Consider the following 15,337-nt stretch of genomic DNA (forward strand, 5'->3'; position numbering starts at 1 on the left):
ATCCCCGCGTGACACACATGCAGCATCTCTGGGGCCCTTAGCATCTTAGCATTTAATCCAGGAAAAGGTCCTCAGAGGAGGCTTGAAAATAGTGGTAATGTGGCTCAACACAACCACAAGGAGCCCATCCAGGATGGATTTGTAAAATGGAGCTCAATGTCTTACTTTGGAGGCCAATTTTTACAAATATTTGTTTTAAATCCATGGGCTCTGAAGAGGCTTTTATAAACTTTTCATGTTTTGCCACACAAGCCTGACATTCAGTATTAATGTTGGGGGTTCACGCTTTCGGAGAAACTTAAAGCAGATCGTGGGACAAACTACTGCATTTTCCACACGATTTCCATAAGTACTGGCTGAAAAGCCACATGTGTCAAAGGCAGCTCAGAAGATCTGGTTATCACAGTCAGACAGTCAAACTGGTTTTATTCGGTATATTACAACCTTCAAAGAATACATATGAAAACATTATGGGCCATATGTACGTACACATTTTCCCATAGACACAGAATGAGTAAAAACCTTTGATACATCCAGCACTATGCTACATACTGATTCTTTTTAAATAACCATTTATATAATAAATGTTTAAAACACATAAACATTTCAAGAGCATGGCATCTATAATTCATTAATGGGACTATGGTATGCTGGCTTTAAATACTCCTCGATATCTTAAAGCAGACTGAGTGAAAGATTCGATCGACAGAGCATTTGATGGTGAAGGGAGCGACTGTACAAATTTAGGGCAATGCGGCACTGTCTCGATGAGCATAGGCAGTCAATATCTTTTCCTTGGCGTTGAACAGAGCTTACAGAACAATATAACGTGCAAAGTGCTTTGGTTTGCGACATTACCACAGGGGCGTGTTGTACAGCGCATGTTCCCACTGCTACCGGACAAACAAGATACGAAGTAATGAGTTAGATTAAGCCTAAAAAGAGTAAGGCAGAACCTTGCTTGGGTGTTTGTCGCCAGTGCCGAACTGGGAACCAAAACTGGCCTTGGCAAAGAGCTCGGCCGGCCCCCCTGGGAGCGGCCGAGCTGTTTGACAGCTATGCTGCAAAATGGCCCTGTAACAAAAACGGCCCCCAGGGGCCCAAAATCGGCCTCCACCCTAGAGACCCACCGGGGAAGTGCCCGGTGCTCGCAACGGCCAGTCCGGCCCTGCTTGTCGCATACTGAAGACAAGGTTCAATTACTGATGGAATCAGTCGATATATTAGCATGTGACATCGCCGTTAGCTTACGGGACCCACGCGACCATCAAAGGGCAGCCACATGCTCCTCAGTCTCTATATAGTGTCTTTTGAGGACATAATTAATATGTTAGTTTGTCAAAAGAATTCTCCATTGTCTATATTATGAAAATAGATTTTTAAAAACCTTAGCCATGGAATCGATCCACCTCTATCTAATGACAAGCGATCCTTCACAATGACTCTAGTTACACCAGCCTCTAGTTTCACCCATGTATCGACCCACAATCATAGGGGCCTCATTTTTATTAACTCCTCCTGGCACATGAAAACAGAGCAGGACTGTGGGACGGTCAAGAGTGCCCTTAGGAAATAGTTGTCCGTCTTCTGAATTTGGCAACAATTGCTATAACCTCACACAACCGCCCAGTAGATCCCCAACAAAATACATTTGGACCTGTATATTGCCAACATCTGGGATAAGGGTTTTTGACCCAACCTAGTTGCAAATCTAAAAACGCTGCCCCAATTGATCTGGCAAACTGTTGGTTTCTAGCCTTAATTACTTTACTTCACATCAGGGATTTATCCAACATCATCCTCAGAAAATTAAAAGTAAAGACTTAGCCCAGCTGAGTGCCTAAGATTTGATGGTGCATAGATTTAGAGACTTTTGGGCCACATCGCACATTATAAGACTTTCATGAAGTGTTGACAGTCCCAGTTGGCAGATGAACACATTAACCCCTTTACTGCGGGGCCGATTCCCCCGCTGTGCTGGGGTCGAGGGGGGCGTGAACAGCTCCCCCATGCTCATGACGAGCTCAGCTCGTCATGAGCCACGGTTCTCTTGTGCTCATGACGAGCTGAGCTCGTCATGACCACGCCCGTTCATTAGAACGCCCAGCACAGCAGGGGAATTAGCCCTGCGTGTGAGCATTCTAACGGTCATGACGAGCTCAGAGCGTGGGAGGGGTTAAAGGAATCCAACAATTTTTGCAGCCCATTTGTGGTCCTATTCAGTAGGATCACATCATCTGCATATAGCAATACGGGAACTAATCTACTACCACCTTGGGATATGTCACTTACTCGCTGCAACATAAAGTCTTCCATTGATTTATATAAAGTGAGAACAAAAATGGTACCAACAAACACCATTGGCGGTTTTCGGGATTTCAGCTCACATCCCTGTGCAATTCCTGCAACAGATTGACCAGCGATTTATCAACCCCCATCCCTAGCATCATCGACCACAGCTTTGACGGCTTAAAACGATTGAACGCAGAGCTGAGGTCCATAAATGTCAAGTAAATGGGAGACTTCTTTGCGTAGATATATATGTACCATATCAGGTATAGGTTTAGGACTTGCCCAACTGTACCCATCACAGAAGTTCCAAGTATATCTAGGAAAACCTTCCCAGTGATATTAAGCATATAATCCAGGAAGAAAATGGCCTTTAATAAGCTGGTCCACGACTGAACCCCTGCGTGGAAGTAGGTGCAATATTCGCCTTAGACCATGAGCTAGGCAATCCATGTGTAATTGCCACTCTAAACATATTTGTCAATAGTGGCGCCACAGTAGAATAATTCACTTGAACATATCCGCAGCCCCCCGCCCCCACACCTCCCTATAAATCAGGTCTGGTGCTTTACAACTAAGACGGCTTTTAATTCCTTTTTAGTGTTATATATAGCGCGAGCTAGACCCGAAGATATCAGCGTGCTTTACGTATAATGCGAGATCGTTTGATTGAAATACATACATATATATATACAGACAAATGCGGACATCAGCATAAGTTAATGGCGTAAGTGACTTAGTAGACAGCTGAAACAATCAGTCGACCGCTGCAACCTATCAAGTCGGTTTGAGTGTGAGTTTTGGAAACATAGGGGGTAAAACGGCGATAATGGGCTTGATAATACGCCGTAGAGAATTCCCATAGAAGCCCATGTTCCCACCAGAACATGGGCTTCTATAGGAATTCACTAGTGCGTATTATCAAGCCCATTATCGCCGCTTTAGCTGCAGTTTTCTGCCCCTAAAGCGGCGATAATGTTAACGCTGTTTCTTGATAATATGCCCCATGGCTCGGTTTGTGTGCGTGTTGAAGTATTTTGTTGAGCAGTAGGTATGTCACGTTCTACTTCAAATAGTTCTATCGACGTGATTCTGGCCCCTGTAAATGGGCATATTACCCGACTCCTTTAGTCATGCATTTTTATATAGCTTGTCATTTTTCAAAAAGCATCTTTTTACATTCCATTGCAACTAATTTTTCAGTTGTGCCCTCCAAACATATTTTCGTCACTTTTTTATGCCTCTGAATGTATTTGAAAATTGCAGGAGCGAATTCATTTTTATGCCTTTGAATAACTTGGAAAGCGCTGGAGAGAATTTCTGGCTCACTATTTCATGCCGTGGCCAGCAGAGGGCGACAGATCCCGCCGGGACCAGCCATGCGCCCCTTCAGGTTCCAGGCCTGAAAGTTTCAGACAGCTGACAAACTGCAGTCATCGCCGGAGCCGAGGCTTCGGAGCACAGTAGCTGTAATGTCATAAAAACATCATAAATAAAGATGATGAAATGCCTCCCCACCAGCCACGAAATAACAATCTTTGCACCAAGTGCCCTGTGGCTCAAAAAGCCATCAGCAATAAGTCTCACGGACCCAGTATGAGTTATTACTCATACATAAAGTTTCGATATATATTTTAAAGATTAAATCACTTTGTCCATAGACGTCAGTTTCACAGTTTCTGAAGATACACACATTTTGGAATGACGTGTGAGATTTTCATTGTGGATAAGTGCATTCAAATGATCTTAAAATAACAGCGTGACGTATTCACGGTGAGCACTCTCTAGCGCTCAAGTCGGGGTTTTATCGTGTCCTGCCCCCACATCTGGCTGGCTTCTGCCTCACGTGCCTATGAATTTCCACCACGCACGAGGGATGGCGACTGGTTGCCAATGAGGTATGCATCAATATGGAAGGCGCGTGAACCAGCCTTCCAGAGCTGCCACAATGCACTTTGAATTACCACTGGTATGTTAGTGCCAGCTTTGTTAGGAATGGGCAATCGCAAGCCATGAATGCCCACAATATGCCAAGGAGGGGCACCATTTATGCGAGGGGTGGGCACAGCCGCATCAGACATGGTCCTTCGTTCTGTGTGTGGGTAGAGGGGTATGGGGGGCGGATGCTATGTATTGTATTGCATTTTCATTTATATAGCGCTTGCTACCCCTGATGAGGCATCGAAGCGCTTTTTCGGCGATAAGCACGCTATTCCGGAACCCATAAAGGATTAGTGTTGATTTAGTATAGAGAAATATGAAAGTAATTTGAGTGGTGGATAGGTTGGTCAGTTATTTGGATTCAGGAGGATAGCGGAGGGGTAGAAGGGGGTACAAGAGATGCAGCTTGTAAGGTCTTAGAGGCCACTAAAGACCAATGCTACTCTCTATCACGCACACATGTCCTGCACACATAGATGACCACAGGCAGGGTCATCTTAACAACTTTTGGGGCCCCTGGCCAGATTTATTTTAGGCCCCCTGTTTGGTACAACTTTGAATCCCCCCCCCCCTCCATTTTTCATTTTTTTTCTAATTCACTTATGAACCCACGTAATATTGAATTGTTTATAAAACGTTGAGATAGAGAATTAGACAAAAGTGTGATAGAGAGAAAATCCCCTTCCCTAAAGTTCCCTTTTGAAGGAGGGGGCCCGGAAATCCCCTTCCCCAGGGGCCCCTTTTGAAGGTGGGGACCCTGTGCAATGGCACACTGTGCCATAAAACGTCTCTGTGCACAGGCACAAAGGAGCCATGTGCTCTTTACTAGCCTTTGCACCAGTGAATGAAATGGAAAAATAGAAGTGCAGGTACTCTGTTGCAAAGTACCTGCTTGTTTCTGAGAAGTGCCGGTACTCTCCAATTAAAAGTATAGCATTTCTCTTGAGAAGTGCCGGTACTCTCCCTCTCAAAATAAAAAAGTGCAGGTACTCTGTACCGGACAGTACCGGCCCATTTAAAGCACTGCTTTGCAGCAGATGCGGTAGGAGTATCCTCACTTCCAGCTGCCCATCTCTCGGCTCAGCAGCCGACTCGCCCTGTAACCCTCCGCTCCATCGTCTGCTTCCGACTGCTCACATGGCTCTCACAGGCATTGGGTGATTGACAGGAGCAGGGTTGCAACGTGACCAATCAGCAGGTGGCAGCCACACAATGTTAGACTCTGTTCCAGGTGATAACTGCACTAGAAGGCACAAAGCATAAGGTGCCCAACAGGCAGGAGAGACTGGCAGACAACTGGTACTTGCTACATTTGAAACAAGCCACATGCATGCGGCACAGCGAAAAAGGAAGCCGGGGAGGTCAGCTACCCCGTGGCTACTGATGTGGGCCACCGACCATAGGTGACTTGAGTATGTCTGGTAATCTGCCAGTAGCCACACCCTTCTCCATACACTTCCTTTCCCATACAATCTCTCACACCCATGCCTTTCTTACCATGGCAAAATATTTGGGTGAACAGGAGCCATGAGATGGGAACAGTGTCTAACGAGGCCACTTGGTGGAGAGAAGTTATTACAGCCTCGAACTGGAAGTTATCAAAGCCTCTAACGATGCTACTTGGTGGAGAGAAGTTATTACAGTCTCGAACTGGAAGTTATTACAGCCTCTAACGATGCCACTTGGTAGAGAGAAGTTATTACAGTCTCGAACTGGAAGCTATTACAGCCTCTAACGAGGCCACTTGGTGGAGAGAAGTTATTACAGCCTCGAACTGGAAGTTATTACAGCCTCTAACGATGCCACTTGGTGGAGAGAAGTTATTACAGTCTCGAACTGGAAGTTATTACAGCCTCTAACGATGCCACTTGGTAGAGAGAAGTTATTACAGTCTCGAACTGGAAGTTATTACAGCCTCTAACGATGCCACTTGGTAGCGAGAAGTTATTACAGCCTCGAACTGGAAGTTATTACAGCCTCTAACGATGCCACTTGGTGGAGAGAAGTTATTACAGTCTCGAACTGGAAGTTATTACAGCCTCTAACGATGCCACTTGGTAGAGAGAAGTTATTACAGTCTCGAACTGGAAGTTATTACAGCCTCTAACGAGGCCACTTGGTGGAGAGAAGTTATTACAGTCTCGAACTGGAAGTTATTACAGCCTCTAACGATGCCACTTGGTAGAGAGAAGTTATTACAGTCTCGAACTGGAAGTTATTACAGCCTCTAACGAGGCCACTTGGTGGAGAGAAGTTATTACAGCCTCGAACTGGAAGTTATTACAGCCTCTAACGATGCCACTTGGTAGAGAGAAGTTATTACAGTCTCGAACTGGAAGCTATTACAGCCTCTAACGAGGCCACTTGGTGGAGAGAAGTTATTACAGCCTCGAACTGGAAGTTATTACAGCCTCTAACGATGCCACTTGGTGGAGAGAAGTTATTACAGTCTCGAACTGGAAGTTATTACAGCCTCTAACGATGCCACTTGGTAGAGAGAAGTTATTACAGTCTCGAACTGGAAGCTATTACAGCCTCTAACGAGGCCACTTGGTGGAGAGAAGTTATTACAGCCTCGAACTGGAAGTTATTACAGCCTCTAACGATGCCACTTGGTGGAGAGAAGTTATTACAGTCTCGAACTGGAAGTTATTACAGCCTCTAACGATGCCACTTGGTAGAGAGAAGTTATTACAGTCTCGAACTGGAAGTTATTACAGCCTCTAACGAGGCCACTTGGTGGAGAGAAGTTATTACAGCCTCGAACTGGAAGCTATTACAGCCTCTAACGAGGCCACTTGGTAGAGAGAAGTTATTACAGTCTCGAACTGGAAGCTATTACAGCCTCTAACGAGGCCACTTGGTGGAGAGAAGTTATTACAGTCTCAAACTTGAAGTTATTACAGCCTCTAACGAGGCCACTTGGTGGAGAGAAGTTATTACAGTCTCGAACTGGAAGTTATTACAGCCTCTAACGAGGCCACTTGGTGGAGAGAAGTTATTACAGTCTCGAACTGGAAGTTATTACAGCCTCTAATGAGGACACTTGGTGGAGATAAATTATTACAGTCTCGAACTGGAAGTTATTACAGCCTCCACTTGGTGGAGAAAAGTTATTACAGTTTCGAACTGGAAGTTATTACAGCCTCCACTTGGTGGAGAAAAGTTATTACAGTTTCGAACTGGAAGTTATTACAACCTCCACTTGGTGGAGAGAAGTTATTACAGTCTCGAACTGGAAGTTATTACAACCTCCACTTGGTGGAGAAAAGTTATTACAGGTTCGAACTGGAAGTTATTACAACCTCCACTTGGTGGAGAGAAGTTATTACAGTTTCGAACTGGAAGTTATTACAACCTCCACTTGGTGGAGAGAAGTTATTCCAGTCTCGAACTGGAAGTTATTACAGCCTCCACTTTGTGACGAGAAGTTATTGGGCAGACAAGTGGTAGCAGCCGAGAGAAGGCCCTACACAAAAAGCACAAGCAACGCCAGTGCAGAAGCTGACTGTGGCACCACCCACACCTGCCCCCGTGAGTATGAACTCATCTGTGCCACCCGGGCAGCTGGAGATCACCTTGTCAGTTGCCCTCTGCAGTGCCCAGCTCCGCCACCTGGACACAGACAGCCTGGCTGGGATGGGCACAGCTGTGCGCTCCAGGACCGAGTCTAGTGAAGCTCCCTTGTACGCACACGTAGACGGCATAAGACTGACAGATGCCCACCCGAGCAGAAACCAGGCCCCTGAGCAGGCCTTGGAAGTCCAGACCTCCCCAATTATGGGCCGTGGAAAGCAGCATTTACCTGCCAGCACCGAACAAAGCAAGCACCTGTCTAAAGCCTCAGCTCTCACTGCTTGCATAGAGCTGGTCATGGTAGGCCAATAATGTGCATAGCACAGGATCACTGCTCCAGGCTGGTACCTGTGCGCGGCGGGGCAGGATGAACCGCATGGGGGGCCATCAGGCAAAGTCAGAGAAGGGGCGCCTTGGCAGATGCCCCAGAGGCCTCTCTGTTACCAACCAAATGCTTAAACCTCAGCGGTTCAGATTATGCCACAAAGTCTGATCTCAAATATATTCAACTGACTTGAAAATAGGGTGAAATCTGTTCATTATCCTTTAATGTACATTCTGGGGTAGTCTCCCACGATATTTCTGATGTTTCAATTTCCCCAAAAAATAATGCAAGATGGAAAAACACGTTTGGGAACCAATGACGTACATTGGTTGGGAATGCAAAGTCATAACCTGCCACTTACGGCCCTGCAGACTGGATTTTTTAATTAAACATGATCAGGGTCTCTATTGCTGACTCTCTGACATATATCTCTGAATTGTTTGAGCAATGCTCTCGATTAATAAAGCTGCCTGCCTCCTTATTACAAAACATTTGAGCAGACAGCACAATAATGCAGCTCTTATGAAGGGCTTCTGCAGAGTGCGTGATGACAAATTGGTGCCCTGCTCTGGCAAAGGGGGGGGGGGGCCTAGGACATCATGGTGTGTGGGAGGGGGGCTACTTTTGCTGAGGGCCTCGTCTCTTAATGGTGGTCTCTCAGCAGTGAGTCAGGAGCTTTGATAAAAGATGCCCCCCTGACTGGAGAGAGCCAGCTCTTGATAGGTTGAGAGGCACCCTGATGAAGAGGCGGCTGCTGCAGGGGTGATTTGCCCCACCGCGGCACGGTTAATATCCGCCATGCCCTGGGACGGTAATGAACGCTGATGATGCCGGCGCGCGAGAATCTCATGAATATATATTCCCGTTTATTAGAGTTGGCAATTTCACAGCGGGCTTCTCAGGAGGAGCAGCACCAGCAGCTTCATCAGCAGAGGGAAAGAGGATGAAAGCCACACAGAGGCACACATTATCTGGGAAGATAGGTAAGTACCACCCAGAGGTCAACGAAGGAAGGTTGAAAGAAGAAAGGGGGGTTCTATGGTAGGACTCCAGGGGGCATATTTACAAGAGGAGATATCCACCAGAACCTCACTGATAGCAATACTCTTTCACTTAACGTGGCTTAACGCTGCCTTGTAAATAAGACCCCAGATTTAAGGAGGGGGATGGCAAGAGAAATAGACTGGCAAGACAGGAGAGGGAAAGTTACTGGAAGCGTCACACGCCGTACCGGAGTTTGCAAGCAAAAAGGTTTCTTTGCAGTGACGTCTGCGCACTACCACTAGTCCAGGCCGATGGCGAAGCTTAACTCCAACTGAGAGATGTAGAAAGGAACAAATGCGTCAGGTTCAATAAAGAGTGATGAATACGAAAAATAAGAAGAGTGTGGGGACAAAAACAATGAAAATAAACTCAACCGTTAACCCCTTCCATGCTCGTGACGCAACCATTCCGTCATCAGTCACGGTAGGGCTGTGCTGATAACGGAATGGTTCCGTCACGACCACGCCCGCGATCGGAATGTCCAGCACAGGGCTGGGATTCCTGCCGCACGGAAGCGGTTAAAGTCAATTAGTTCCTAAGAAAATCCATTGTGGGCTTATCAACAGGACTCATGAAACAGGTAGAGCTTTGTTTACTTTCTGTGCCTGCTGCTGCCTTCATGATTCAGAAAAGGGGGTGGTGATGGACAGAGTATCTGAATTAAGCAGAACACTCGTACCCAGTCAACAGATCAGGGCTTGATCCATCACCGTTTTTTTAGCTCACTACACCATCCCAGCTCAGAACCTGGCTACATGCAAATGAGTCTGTCCCTGGCCCAGTGCATCATGGGAACAGGGCAGACCAAACTACCAAGCCAATTCTTTAACTGGAAAGGAAACAAGCTTCCGGGGACCGGTTTCTGGCATTACAGCCGTCTTCGGCCCGGCTTGCTTGAATCCGGATGGTGCAGTGAGCAAGGGACTCATGTCTGAGCACAGCGACGGCCCGTGGAGGGAGTTACGGTGGGGCAGGAGGGCGGGGAGGGGGAGGGGCAGGGTGGAGGTTGCTAAAAACCGGCATATGGATAATTGCAGGTAAGTAAACAATTTAATTAATAAAACGAATTTCGTAGCTCGCACTGCATTGCATTTTGCGATGCAAGGCGCATTACGAAATTCGTTTTATTAATTAAATTGTTTACTTACCTGCAATTATCCATATGCCGGTTTTTAGCAACCTCCGCCCTGCCCCTCCCCCTCCCCGCCCTCCTGCCCCACCGTAACTCCCTCCACGGGCCGTCGCTGTCTGAGCATACCCTTCCACGCTTATGGTGGACAAAACGATTCAGAAAAGGGGGTGGTGATGAAGCAGTTAAAGTCAATTAGTTCCTAAGAAAATCCATTGTGGGCTTATCAACAGGACTCATGAAACAGGTAGAGCTTTGTTTACTTTCTGTGCCTGCTGCTGCCTTCATGGCCTTGAGGACAGGGATGACGAGGGCAGTGCCAGGGGTATTGGGACAGGTTAGGCACCTTGATGGCAGATCCAGTCAAAGCTTGAAATGCCTGTTGGGCGGGTGGAGACTTTTAAATTTGGCGGACGCCACCTCTGTCAGGGCAACTGAGCAATTTACTCCTTGGCTCTCACTGAGAAATGGGCCGCCTGCCAATAAATCGAGCCCGGAGTATACCTCAATAGCGAAGCATAAGGATTGCATTTCTGAATATCAAAAGAGCAACAAGGGATCAAAAACAGAATGGTATAGAGGGAAAAAAGCTCTTCTGTTGGTTGCAAACTGAGCTCCAACCTCATCATTTTGATATAGGTGGGCTAAAGTACCCTTTGTAGAAGTGATGCGTCACTTTTCATTGCGCCCTCCTTGCAACACCAATGATGCGCCATATTTACAGTATGATGCATCATGTCGCAAGGAGTTACAGATACGTCAGTACTTCTGCCGTATCTGTAGGCGCAAAAGTGACGTAACTCCAGCAATGGGTCATTACACATTGGCAAGTCCCATGTGAAATGTGCCTGCATCAGTCTTACGCCTGCCATGAGGCAGGCGTAAGATATTGACGCATTTGCGTCCTAGAAGTGGCGCAGTGAAATCTCATAGATTTCACGGCGTCACTTCTACGAGGCTTACTTGCGTGGGAACGCCCACCCTGCATACATTATTCCTGGCGCAGGTATAATGTGGCGCAGGGGTTTACACAGTGACCCTTCTACCTAGATGCGTCACTTTGTAAATATGGTGCAAGAAGGCAAATTTTTTACGCCACTAGTGCGTCACAAAAAGTGACGCACCGGTGGCGCAAAAGTGACACAGGGGCTCATAAATAAACCCCCGGGTCCCTAATTTCTGTTCCGAAGTTCACAGCAAGGGCAAGTTTGGCTCATAATACCTGAGGAGGTTTGGAGAGGTAAGGATCCTTAACTCTATCAAATAATTTCCCAGTTGCATCCCCATCGTTGAGAAAGATCTCCCCAGCTGAGGTCCCCACGCCCCCTTTGTACTTGGTTGCAAACTGAAGTAATCCAAGGTGATTCTTTTGATTTTTGTTTGAAAATAACTTTGCAGACTATTGCTGTTAATCATAAACTACTTTTTTTGGATTGATTTCAAGAGATTATTCTCTCACTGTAAAATGTGTGTTACAAGAGTGATCTTATCAAAATCATGTCTCAGCTGACACTGAGCTGTCCTATTTTTGCAGCCTTTTCCCAATGAGGTCTGTGTTGAGAGGAGAACACAGTGAGCCCATTCACAGAGCCTTTTCCACATGTTACATGAAATTATGCATGCACAGAGGAGCAGAGAGTTTGGAGCTAACTGACTGTCTTTCATGGGTTCCTGGGAACCTGACTCCCATTCCCTCAGCTGAGACGATGGAACTCACAAGAACCTCTAGAGTTAGCGGGCTTGTGTGTTTGGTGCAGAATCCAACTCTTTGTAGTTACAACTACAGGGAACTATTAGGGAAGTCACAGATTTCCCTCCACAAAATGGCTTCTCAAGTGTCCAAAGAGTGCAGCTGCAAGCGGTTTGGCTTATCTTCTGTCCGTAACACCAGGATATCATCAAGCCGGCTCTGAAAATCAACTATTAAATCTAATGGGGTTGCCCTGTGTCCCTCAGAACCTGGGTTCTTTGCTAAGAATTGTGGGACCTGACAGAACTCTTTGTAGTCTTTAAAACTAAAAGCCAACTAGGCATAAATATACAAATGCAGTTCAAGGCACTAAACTGGACCGACAAGGCAGTTCATGGCCAATCCCCCTTCCTAAGGTCTTTAGGTGATATCAACCATCAAAACAGCAGACGCTCCCTTCTCAAAACAGACTCACTGTCCATCAAACTAAGTTCAAAAGATTTGGAGGTAGATGCCTTTCTGTACAAGATTCCATACGTATGATCACCCTACTGGCTCGACTGAGTAGAAGGAGACTTCCCCAAGTGTCATAAGGGACCGAAGAGCCACCTTTTCAGTAGGTCCTATCCATATGAGGCACCCTGTTGTTCTATTGGGGGGAAAAGCATCTCTAGTACAGAATTGGTTATATATGACAGAAAAGTCCACCAGGTTAAGTGGGGTATGTGGTTGCCACAGTACCAGGAGATTTCTTTTTTGACTACAAGATGGACCTCCTAGACTTGGAAGATGCATCTTTGTGATGCACCTAAAGGGGATGATGGCTCTACAGCAGTAGCGGCGATCTATGCAATCTTGGCCCATGGCCTTATCGGAAATGTTAAGGCGGTGGGTATTGGAGGTAGTGTAACCCATGCACAAACATAATTCATATGACTATCTAGCAGGAGTCATTATAAAGCATGTTTAAGACACAACAGCATGATGGTGCATTTGAAATGAAGAACTAAAAAGAAAGCTGGAAGATGCTAACCTAACTATTCTCAACATCTGCCACTCCAAACTGGGAGTGCACAAAAGCAGAGGCTATCACTCTTACAGAATTCCACAGGGCCAATGTTGTACTATGCACCAATCAGAACATTTATGGGGGGATTACCTGGGCAGCAGTATTGCCTAGGGTTCTACACATAAGATACACAAGCAGATTGGAGTTAATACAAAGTCACAATCTAAGGACCGCTTTTAATGTTTATGAAAAATAGATGAAGAGGGCCAACAGTGAAAAAAGTAAAGATAAGTAACTACACAGGAGAAAGAAAGAAACAGGAAAAGTAGTGAGCTAAAAACTATTGACACTTCACATAAGAAACTCAGAGGCAGATTTTCAAAGGTTGAGTAGAATTTGCACTACACAAAAAATCTTAGCGCTACTCTGCGTGTGTGAAAGTAAATAGCTCTGCATCATATTTACAACGCAAGGAGTCGCAAACCAGCGCATGCGCAAAAATAGTCTTGTGTCGCAGCACAAAACGTATGTGCATCATGAACGTCCTTAAAAAAAAACGTAAAACACCGCAAAAGGATGTGACATTTTTTTTTGTGGAAGTCCAAACACACGAAATGTCAGAGAAGTGTGCCCCGCAACCTAATCGTGTAATGCAGCAGTCAGAAGAGGATCCAGCTACCAGTATCTCCAGGTGGATGAGTGATATTCTCTGCTTGTGGATTCTATCCTTCCTCTGTGTTTTCTTTTTCGCCAAGGCAACTATCCGCTGATGGTGACGGACAATAACAATCTCCATGGTTGCCAGAGCCAGTAAATATTTGTTGTGTTTCTGCTGGTAGATCTCCCAGTAAATGGCTCCAGCTCTTTTTGCGCCTGTTTTGTACTCGCACTATTTTTTCTGTTATAATATTTTTGGCGCTGCTTTGCGTCACTTTGTATGACTCTTGTAAATACTTGTGCCTATGGGGTTTTTGAGCTGTTTGCATGGGTAACGCCCTGACACACCCACTCTGCATACATTAAATCAACTTTGGCACAGAGAGACGCAAAACCGTTTGTGCGTCACGCTAACTTAAAAATATGGAGCAAATACTTACTTGCGCCTATCTGAAAATATGTGCAAGGTTTTGCGCTGCTTTGCGACACATGAGCGCCGGTGCAAACTATTTGAATATCTGCCCCTAGGTTTGGGTCTATGTCAGATGATCCTTCTTACAACCCGTGTTTCTCATCATAGGCTTTCGTAGTTGTGGCTGGTACAGAATAAGGGTTAACCCACTAGTACTGGGACCTGGGTAGTTGAATGTTGTATATAGAGTGGTCCCAGTTGGAACAACATACTAAACACACAAATTAGTAGACAACTTTAAAAATCATATATATAGACAAATCAATATGAGTGATGTTCTTTAATATACATCCTCAAATGCAAATTAATTGTCTGATAATTCATACATAGAAAGCATATACATAATCTCAGTGTCAAAGGAGGAAGGGGGACAGGTGAAGGGGGGAACCGTGGTTGGGATGGTGTAGAGGATAGAAAGCAAATTGAAAGAGTAATCACAAGTGGTCTTATGCACATTCATAGTTCAGTACCACATTGACATATATGCATAGTCAAAAAATAAATCCATCATTAAATAATCCTATCCTATACAAATAACACAGTCACTAAATGTTCTGTTGTTTAGGGGGTAGGATGATAAAGGTGTGTCGACGTTTCGACCCCATACAATTGTAGGCTGATTCCTGCCCTACTCCGGGGTCTTCTTCAGGACAAGTGAGGGAGGTGGGAGGGTGAAGAAGGGCACCTGAAAACAATGAATTAAATTTAGTGTTTTAGGAAAATGGAGCAGTGCTACTACTAATCAAGCACTAAAACAGTCACAAGATATTTACCTAAAAACCACAACAAACAGCGTGTGGTATCGTCTGAAAGTGTAGGGTGGGCCGGGCGGCTCCAAGGGGAAGGAGAGCGTACGAACCTATAACAGAGATTAGGGTGTATTAAGAAAAGTGGGCTAGTAATCAGAGTGTCCCACATTAAAATTGAGTCGTATCACAACATCGTGCTCAAAATCAGTGAGCATCTAAATATACCCAGCCGGGTTAAAAGTAATTAGGTCAGTCATACACACGAGGGGTGACCAACACAGGGCTCATCAGGACAAAACCTTTACAATTCAGTACATCATTGGGATTTAAGAGGTAATGAAATCACCGCATCTCTTAAACAAAAGTAGCAATACATCTGCCCTTTGTGCAGCAATTTGATTGATACAAGCAACCCCATAGTGGAAAAGAGCATATTATTTACCGAAAGTTTGTTCA

This window comes from Lissotriton vulgaris, chromosome 12 (genome assembly GCF_964263255.1).
Source record: "Lissotriton vulgaris chromosome 12, aLisVul1.2, whole genome shotgun sequence".
In the NCBI taxonomy this organism is placed as follows: Eukaryota; Metazoa; Chordata; class Amphibia; order Caudata; family Salamandridae; genus Lissotriton; species Lissotriton vulgaris.